The sequence below is a fragment of the Mya arenaria genome, chromosome 11 (assembly GCF_026914265.1).
Source record: "Mya arenaria isolate MELC-2E11 chromosome 11, ASM2691426v1".
NCBI classification, from domain to species: Eukaryota; Metazoa; Mollusca; class Bivalvia; order Myida; family Myidae; genus Mya; species Mya arenaria.
The window spans coordinates 47,495,899-47,504,575 of record NC_069132.1 but is presented as its reverse complement, the minus strand read 5'-3'; the positions used below and the strand labels follow the sequence as shown (position 1 = coordinate 47,504,575).

Genomic DNA, 8,677 nt, shown 5'->3' with positions numbered 1-8,677 from the left:
TCCACGTTTAAATTGAAGTTAATAGTAAAGCACTGGACCTTATTGCCATTTGTTAAATATTGAGACAGATTTACATGTCACTGTGATACAATCAAAACCTTTTCATTAATAACTGAACATATGTTTGCAATTAAAAAGCATTTCTTGACATAATTGTATGATAAGTTTGGTAACAAATATACTTTTTATTTTTTTTAATTTTTCGCCTTGCGCTCGCCTCTGATTTGCCTTAAATTAAAAAAAAAGTTTTTTTGTTTTTTTTTCGCTCGCTCGCTCCTACTTTTTTTGGGCAAAATCCGTAGAACAAATGATCAATTTGTTGTGGCCTTAAGAGCAAAAAAAATAATGATAAAAAAAAATTGAGCACATATATACAAGATATTTTAAATTTACACCTTTTAACAGTCACAGAATATTTCACAGAGCCACTTGTAAAATATGTATAATATAGCGTCTGTTGTTTTCTCAGTTAGATAAAGGGCACAACTCAAAATCTCTTAAAGCCGGATTTATAGACCTAATAATTAGGACCTATACATCATATACAAATATTATACAATAACATTAGTGTATTGTCTCTGACATGACGGACGGCTATAATGATACCTTGAATTTGGTTCTTTGACAACAGACTTATCTGCTAGAAATCATTAAAAACCCTTTTTATTTCTTTTGTTTTCTTTAAGGCTGCAGTCTTACAGATTAACAGTTTTGATAATATTTTATCTTTTGTCCAGGAATGAGCCAATTTTGTGTAAACATCTGAAAACCAGCGATACAAGAATGCTGACAAAAGATTTTATCGCAGTTTTTCATATTTCTGTCGCAAATTAATGTTTTTGAAAAAATGCATAAAACATCAATTTTTGAAAATAAATATGAAAACTTGCAATGTGATTTTTTCAGCAGTCTTATATCACTTGTTGCTATGCATTTTCACATGCAATGTTACATATATACAGTATCCAGTGATGTGGATCATTCCATATATATGCTGCACATCTTTAATATTATAATTATAGAATGTGCATCAAACTATATGCGTGATAAGCTTAAAAGTTTGTATTAAATTGAGATTTGGTAAAAAAAAATTCTACAAACTGACTGTAAATACATACATAATGCACGATTTCCACTTGATTTGCTCTTGTGGTGTATTTAAATTATCTTGCTTATAAATAACACAAGTAAACCGGAAATATGGAAATTTAGTTACCCATCCAGAAACCTGCAGTTCTGTGAAACAATCCGTCCCGCCTAGTTACCAGCATCTTTGATCCATGTCAAGATCTGAAATGAAAAATGAATAAACAGGCTCTTTCTGAAGCTTAAAGCTGCACTCTCACAGGTATACCATTTTTACAATTTTTTTAATTTTTGTCTTGGAAAGAGCTTTGCATAAATATCTGCAAACCAATGATATAAGTTTGCTGACAAAAATCAGATCGTAGATTTTCATATTTCCGTTCGAAAATTAGTGTTTTTTGGCTTAAACCGTTACTAACGGTTTAAGAAAAATGCATAAAACATCATTTTTTTAACTTAAATATAAAAATCTGCGATCTGATTTTTTGTCAGCAGTCTTATATCACTGTTTCCATGGATTCTCGCAAAAATTGGCTTGTTTCAAGGCAAAAAATAAAAAAGTTGTCGAAACGTTCAATCTGTGAGAGTGCAGCTTTAAAATATGGTTGACATTTTTCTTTAAATGCAAGGTGGTTTCTGTTTTAATAAAGCCATTGCTTGAGCTCAAGTATTCATCAGTCGTGGGGTTCAAGATCTGAACCTGTCCCACTTTTGCACCCAGGTTTACCGTACTAATATTATACCGTTCATGAGTGTGTCCCAGTACTAACCCACACAGGTCAGATTGTTTGCAAATTAAGTTATCAGGAACAGTTTGTAGAGCTGGTTGAACAATTCAACTGCAAGCTTTAAGTTATTTTAAGTTTTAAGGGCCTGTGAGCCAAGTTGATAGAGCACAAACTTGCAAACAGGGAGTCCCCAGTCCAAGTCCCATTTCTAGCTGCACTGTTTTCAGAACCGCAAGAAAATTGAAAAAAAAAATGTAGTTTGGGACAAACAAGTCTCCCAACTGTGACCAATAGAGCTTATGCTTACCTTCTGGCTGCTCTGGATATTTCAAAAATACTTTTTGACTAGCAACAATAATGAGCAATCAGGGATACTTTTTTTATCATTTTGACATTTCTTATGTATCCTATCCCTGTAACGCTACAACTCTCTACCATTTAACACTGAGCGAAAGAATAAATAGTTTTATTATGCATCGATGTTGAATAATAATGAAAAAGTTGTTCAATATATACCCGACAGTGATCTAAACTGGATTTAATTTGTCATTAGTCGTTATTTTCACATAAATATATTCTTGGTCACGAATACCGTTATACATGTACACAACCTGTCAGATTTGTCCCAGATTTACAGATATCGGGACACTTGATAAAAAAAATCGACACATGTATACCTGAACATGTTTTTTGGCATAGTGACATAAATAAATACAGTATGTGTTTTAAAGTAGGCAATAATATTTTCGTAGAAATTTGAATTTATAACGGAGATAATTTCAAAATTGTGGCCGCGAAGATTCTCTGCGCAAGGACCGTTCGCTACGTTTTGCTGGGATGGTGGACGTCACGAGTCTGCCATAGTAAAACAAAATCGTCAAAAGACTCGTTGACGGCCATTTAGGTGGACTAACTTTTTGACCCACCCCACCCCCCCACATCTCCACCCCCAGGCAACTATTAAATTTATAAGCTTCAATGTTGATTTAGAATTTCTGAACACTATTAGAGACATGATAATCTTGTAAATATAAGTCAAAGCAAGTTATAGAAACTTCGACAGATGAAATGACAGATCAGTGTAAACACTGTCATAAAATCAGTCTGTTTTTAGCTTGTTTGTTTTACTTAAAACACCGTAAAATTCATATACCATGAGTCTAATGGTTGGATAGTATTTCAGTCTATATTCCAGTGTTTTTATCACAACAAAACTCTTGAAATGCATCGAAATAAGAGCATTTTGTTTTTCAACCAGTCACGGGATATTTTGCCCGAACCCACTTTTTGGGCGAAAATGAGATATGAGTAATTTCTGACAGTCCTATTCTTTAGGATAAAAGAACTGAAGAGAAAATTCAAAAATTCCTATTTTTAACGAAATAATGACAAAAACTAGAAGGGCACTTGTTTAAGAAACAGCTGGAAATTCGGTAAGTTCAAGAATTTATTGAAACATTTGTATTCACAGATGCAATAAATATGCATTACTACTATATACACAATTCCCACATTATAACGACAACAACATATTTTCAAAAGCATTCTCAATTATTATTGAGAAAATAAATTAAAATTAATTGGTTACCATGGCAACCATTATTGAAAAAAGGCGTTTTGGGGTTAAATTTGCATGTAATTATACAATAAATGTCATCTGAAGCATTCAGTAATAATTGATTTGTTAATTGATATCCTCAAACCTTATTGTACCTGGTGTATGTATTTGACAAATGTCAGAATAAATAAAAACTGTTCACCAAGTACCGTAGTTTATTGGAAATTTTTCACAATAAATTTACATTAGGTTGTAACTTGCACCTTATACAAACCAATGTTTATCTGGAGGTTAAAGGATGTAACCACTGTAATTTACTATACTTTATCTTATTTGAATGGTCTTTAAGGGTTTGTTTTTATCCTGGTTACCATGGCAACAGGCACAAACATGATTATAATCACACCAACTTTACCAATTTACCTCAAATGTGATCATTGTATTTATTCATTGCTCATAAAACATGAAATGGTGGTTAATATACTCTTATTTAATAAACATAACAATACTGCATAATTTACACTATTGTATAAAAAGATCAGTTAATAAATGGGCACATTTACAAAATGAAAACAATTAATTTAACATACTAACCTACTGCATGTACACATCATTATGTAGTTTCAAGAAGTGCAATTGGTCACATAGTACATGACAAATGGTATTCTTGATGCTTATTCATAGGGTAAAAGTTAAAGCTAAAAATGTTTATAGGGTTCAGGAAGGTTTTAAAAATGAAGATATTGAAGAAAAACTGAAAGGTTGCTAAGGTACAGGCTGTGAAGTAACTAATTTTGACAAACAATATTATAAATGTCTTTAACTCAAGCATTTATAGGCTTCAACTGCCAGCTTTTTTAAGTTTGTATTAATAATTATTAATCATATAGTGGTCTCCATTATGGCAGAAGAGTTCTACAAACAAAAGACTGGGTGCAGCACCCTTCCATCACTAGAAATCATTGGTAGCCTTATTTCACATAAACATGTTTCTATTGAATAAATAATTGTCAATAAAAATTGATACACGTTTTCATCAGCTCAGTAACGGATCATTCTCAAATCTTAGATTTAGTTTATAAAGATCACATATCAGTATACTGAAAAGTTATTTTTCAGTTATTTAAGGGATCAGAGCCTTTTTGCATCAAGTCCTTTTAGTTGGATGCGTTCAGGGTACTCTCCATGGAAAAGCCATTGTTGTAGGCTTGTCAATTTTAACTTCAATCTCACTGTCCTTGACATGCTCTCCCATGAATTCACTGACTGGGTTGCAGCTGAAGTTCTGCAAAATAATGTTCATATGTCCAATACTTAGTGTTTGGAATAAATTATGCAAATTAACTTGAACATCAAAACTCACATCTGAATATGTGGAAATAATAACTAAAATTATTTTTGACTTCTGTTCATAGAATTACATAACAGGCAGTGATACTGTCTGTAATACTTTTGTTATACCTGAAGTGATGATATTTCCTCAAGTTTGGAATGGACTTCAGGGGTCTCTTGGTGTACTCCAACCAGTCAAAGAATATAACCAGTTTGCCAAGGTCATCAATCCACAAAGGATGTGTGCTGCCTCCATTTGGTCTAAATAAACATGTTGTTTATATTATGATATAATACCTATTGTTTTAACACAAGCTTTCTTTTAGTTTTACATAATAAGGTATTATAACCAACTTAAGTGTTTAAATAAAGTACCAAACTTCAATATTTTTATATATATATACAAAATCCTTCAATATGGCTTTAAATCAACATTTAAAGCACCAAAATTAAAAAAAAACAAAAAACATTCTTACAACTTACCTTCCACAGACCAAATCTCAGACAGGACTGAACTTTATTTCACCTGCTTCCATTTAAGTAAATGCTATTTCTCTATGTAGCCCCTTCAGAATACATCAGACCCTTAAACATAGAATTACATACAATTTATTGAACTGATTGCCTTTAATCCATGACATTTAGAGAAGTAAGTGAACAGATTTAAGCCAGAACTATTTCTATAAGACTAATGAGAATTCTGATTACTTGTATTGAAAAAAATAATAAAAGTTACATTTTCTTGTTATTCTAATATTCTCATGTGTCAATATGCAGTGCATAAGTGATATACTTCAACCCTGTTTTTGTAAATCATACCCAATGACTGCATTGTTTTTACTCTGCCCAACACAGTTGTCAACGTACAGGTATGCAGATTCTTCTCCATATGGATGATGTTGAAAATGAGGTACCACACCATTGGCCAAATAATAGCTAAACCCTTATCACTGAGATAAATATCTGAGAACCTGAAAAAAACAAAAACACTTTGAAATAGAAAAGCTATTATTTTATGTTCAAGTAAGAATTTTGAATTAAGGTGATATAAAATATTTTAACAAGGGCGCTGCAGAGCATATGTGAGCACTTCTCTGTTTTTTCAGTGAATCTACAAAATATATAGGTTTTCCATTAACCCTATAATAATTTAGTCAGATGGCAAAACTGTATTTACCACTCAATTTATCAATAAAATTTACCATATGATTTACAGACACTTCAAAGCAGGGCCCTCTTGCTGTGCCTAGTATGGGTAGAATACCTGCTCTGCATAGTCAAAGATGTAATGAGTTGTTGTTCTATGTACAGCAGGTGCTTGACCTGAAATTTCACATTAGAGCATGATGTTCTAAAAATATGTATTTACAGAAATACAAATCTTTAACTGTTTATAGTTGGGGTGATGCCCTGGCAGATCAACAGGTACACAATATTGCATGCCAAAGAAAGTTCCTGGCAGTATGAATGTCATACATACTCAAAAAGCAGTTCTTTAATTATATAAAAAAACATTTCCCCCAATTGCATCAGTCTATTATTTTCATAATCCTCATGGTCATCTTCATCATTATAGAAATTTATTTCAATTTACCTGAACCTCATGAGATGGTTTGTTATGCACATAAATCAACATTGCTAAAAAAAGTTCATCTACAAATTTAAATTCATCTTCAACATTGCTAAAAAGACAGTTAAACTGCAACTCAAAATGAATTCGTAAAATCCATCAATAATTGTATTGATAGTTGGCTGCGGTGAGATGATGAAAAATTGCTTATTTCCTTTTTCAGTCATCATAAGTATGCAAACAGAAAATATCTGCTGGATTTTGTTTCTGTTTACATTTTCAATGTCAGACTGTCAAATTTCACTTCCGCTTTCTTTTTCTTCGATTAATTTCCTTCCATCGCATAAAAACTACGGGAGATAACACCGAAAGTAATAAACAATACGAAAGAAAGTGGTTAAAAAACACTATTTCTATGAACATTACATTTTAAAGAATATATTTGACTGAACAATCAAGGGTGACAAAATGTTTAATGGTTCTTTTTACGATGAATACTTCGTTTCTTTATTATTTTTTACGCTTCAACTTTGCGCACGTTTTTCTCGAAATCGAGGCTATCGGTTTCGGGCCAAAAGTCTCATGACGCGTCATATTTGTTAATTTACTCACCGGGTTGCAGATTCCACAGAGTCGTCTTCTGTCTTGAAATTGGCAGTTGGTTTTGTTAAAATACGCCATAAAAATGAGAGATCACCAATATAGAATATTTCTGTTGTTGTGGCGGCCATTTTTTAGTGTACGAAGTTCGTACGCCACCCTAAAGAGCTTTCGTAGATCTATGAAGAAACAGGTGCTTGTTCGTACGAAAATTTTAATAAAACGGCTAAACAGCCTGAGATACATCGTACGGAGTTCGTACGCAAAACAGACTTCGTACGAAGTTTAATAAAACTGGCCCTTATTCTAGTATAGCTTGGAGTCCGGATTTATTTTCTAGCAAGTAATTTGATTGGTGTCAAAAAAAGGAAAAAGTCCAATGTCATTAAATGTAACGGTCAGCTGCCGCAGAAAAAAAATCAAGATAAATAAATCATGCATTCTTAAGTAATGTATTTTAAACATATCCTTTATGCTTTAGAATTATAGATTTATTGCATAATTATTAATGTTCTTGTAAGCTATTGAATATTACTGGCGTTTTAAGCATTGAAAAACCGCACTCTTTCTTCGACCGAGACAGAAGGTAAATCGGTTTGTAACTTTTCAGCCGATTGCCCCTACTATGAACGCTGCCCTGAGCGGGCACCGTCCAAAACGGTAAGTATTTTTTCAAAAGAAAAAAAAGACATTAAAATGTGAGGGCAGTCTTTCATAATTTTTAATTTCATTATTTTTAACGTAGTTCACAAGTTTAAATGGATGTGTTGTAACCAAAAGCGACCCAATGTTTCAAATAAGTATTAACACACCATTTCATTCAATGTCTGTCAAATTTTCATATAATCGAATTTGTATTTAAAAAAAAAATCAATAAAACCATTTATGAATAGCAAAATTGCCATAAGAAGGCATTTTCTGAAAAATTGACAGATATTGAATGAAATGGTGTGTTAACACCTATTTCCTATATGACACGCATGCAATAGAGGCCAATAACATGCATTTTACACATTCCAATCTAGGTGTCAATGTATGACAAAACAACATAATTGTATATGTCACATTCGAAATAATCACAAGACAGAACATTATATAATGCAAGGTATGTTTGATGCAAGCTCTGTGTAGTTCATATCTCATAGTATTGGTAATTATGAAAAACTAGAAAATATGGTTTACACCCTAAAAATGATTCTTCAGAGGACCCCACGAGAGGGGACAATGTCTGTTGTCTGCACCAAAAAGGACGTAAATTGTACACTGATGTACTTCTCAAGTTTTTTCTGTACCCCACTATGATGCAAAGTGCTTATTTCTGAATTAACAAGAGATTGCTTTTTTGAGAGAGAAAAAATGCTTGTCTGCACCACTTGGTGGTCGTAGGTGAGAAATAATCAACGATGGACATGAAATGTGTTCTTTTGGACTGGAGACAAACAAACATAGGGGTCAACTACTGGTCTATGACCAAGTATGAGGTTTCTAGGTCCAACTATGAAGTACACAAATGTATCTTAATTAGGTCCAAGTATGAAGATCATGGGTCCAAGCCATCATTAGTTATTGAGCGGAAAGAAGTGTGACATAAGTACTGGTGACCAACACAAAATTGTTTTTTCACCTGAAGGTCACAGTCACCTTTAACCTGCTAACCTCAAATTCAATAGGGGTCATCTATTAAAGTGACATTCTTATTCAATATCAATGCATACAGATGTATAACAAACATATATTTTGACTGACAAACCTTTAACTGCTTACTTAATAATGCATTTATGGAAAATATTAATTACTGATAAC

At 32.5% G+C, this 8,677-nt stretch overlaps 1 long non-coding RNA gene across 3 annotated transcripts; it reads right to left on the bottom strand.

Annotated features, from left to right (window-relative positions):
• Positions 1-3,247: 3,247 nt before the first annotated feature.
• Positions 3,248-6,633, bottom strand: LOC128209262 (uncharacterized). Of its 3 annotated transcripts, none has more exons than XR_008256971.1 (6): positions 6,550-6,633; positions 5,907-6,027; positions 5,524-5,675; positions 5,188-5,289; positions 4,834-4,965; positions 3,248-4,657 (listed from the first exon to the last, which is right to left on the bottom strand). It is a non-coding gene; the product is annotated as an uncharacterized LOC128209262 (long non-coding RNA). The 3 variants fall into 3 exon arrangements; XR_008256970.1 differs by having other exon boundaries at positions 6,299-6,618; XR_008256969.1 differs by having other exon boundaries at positions 5,907-6,615.
• Between the last annotated feature and the right edge of the window lie 2,044 nt (positions 6,634-8,677).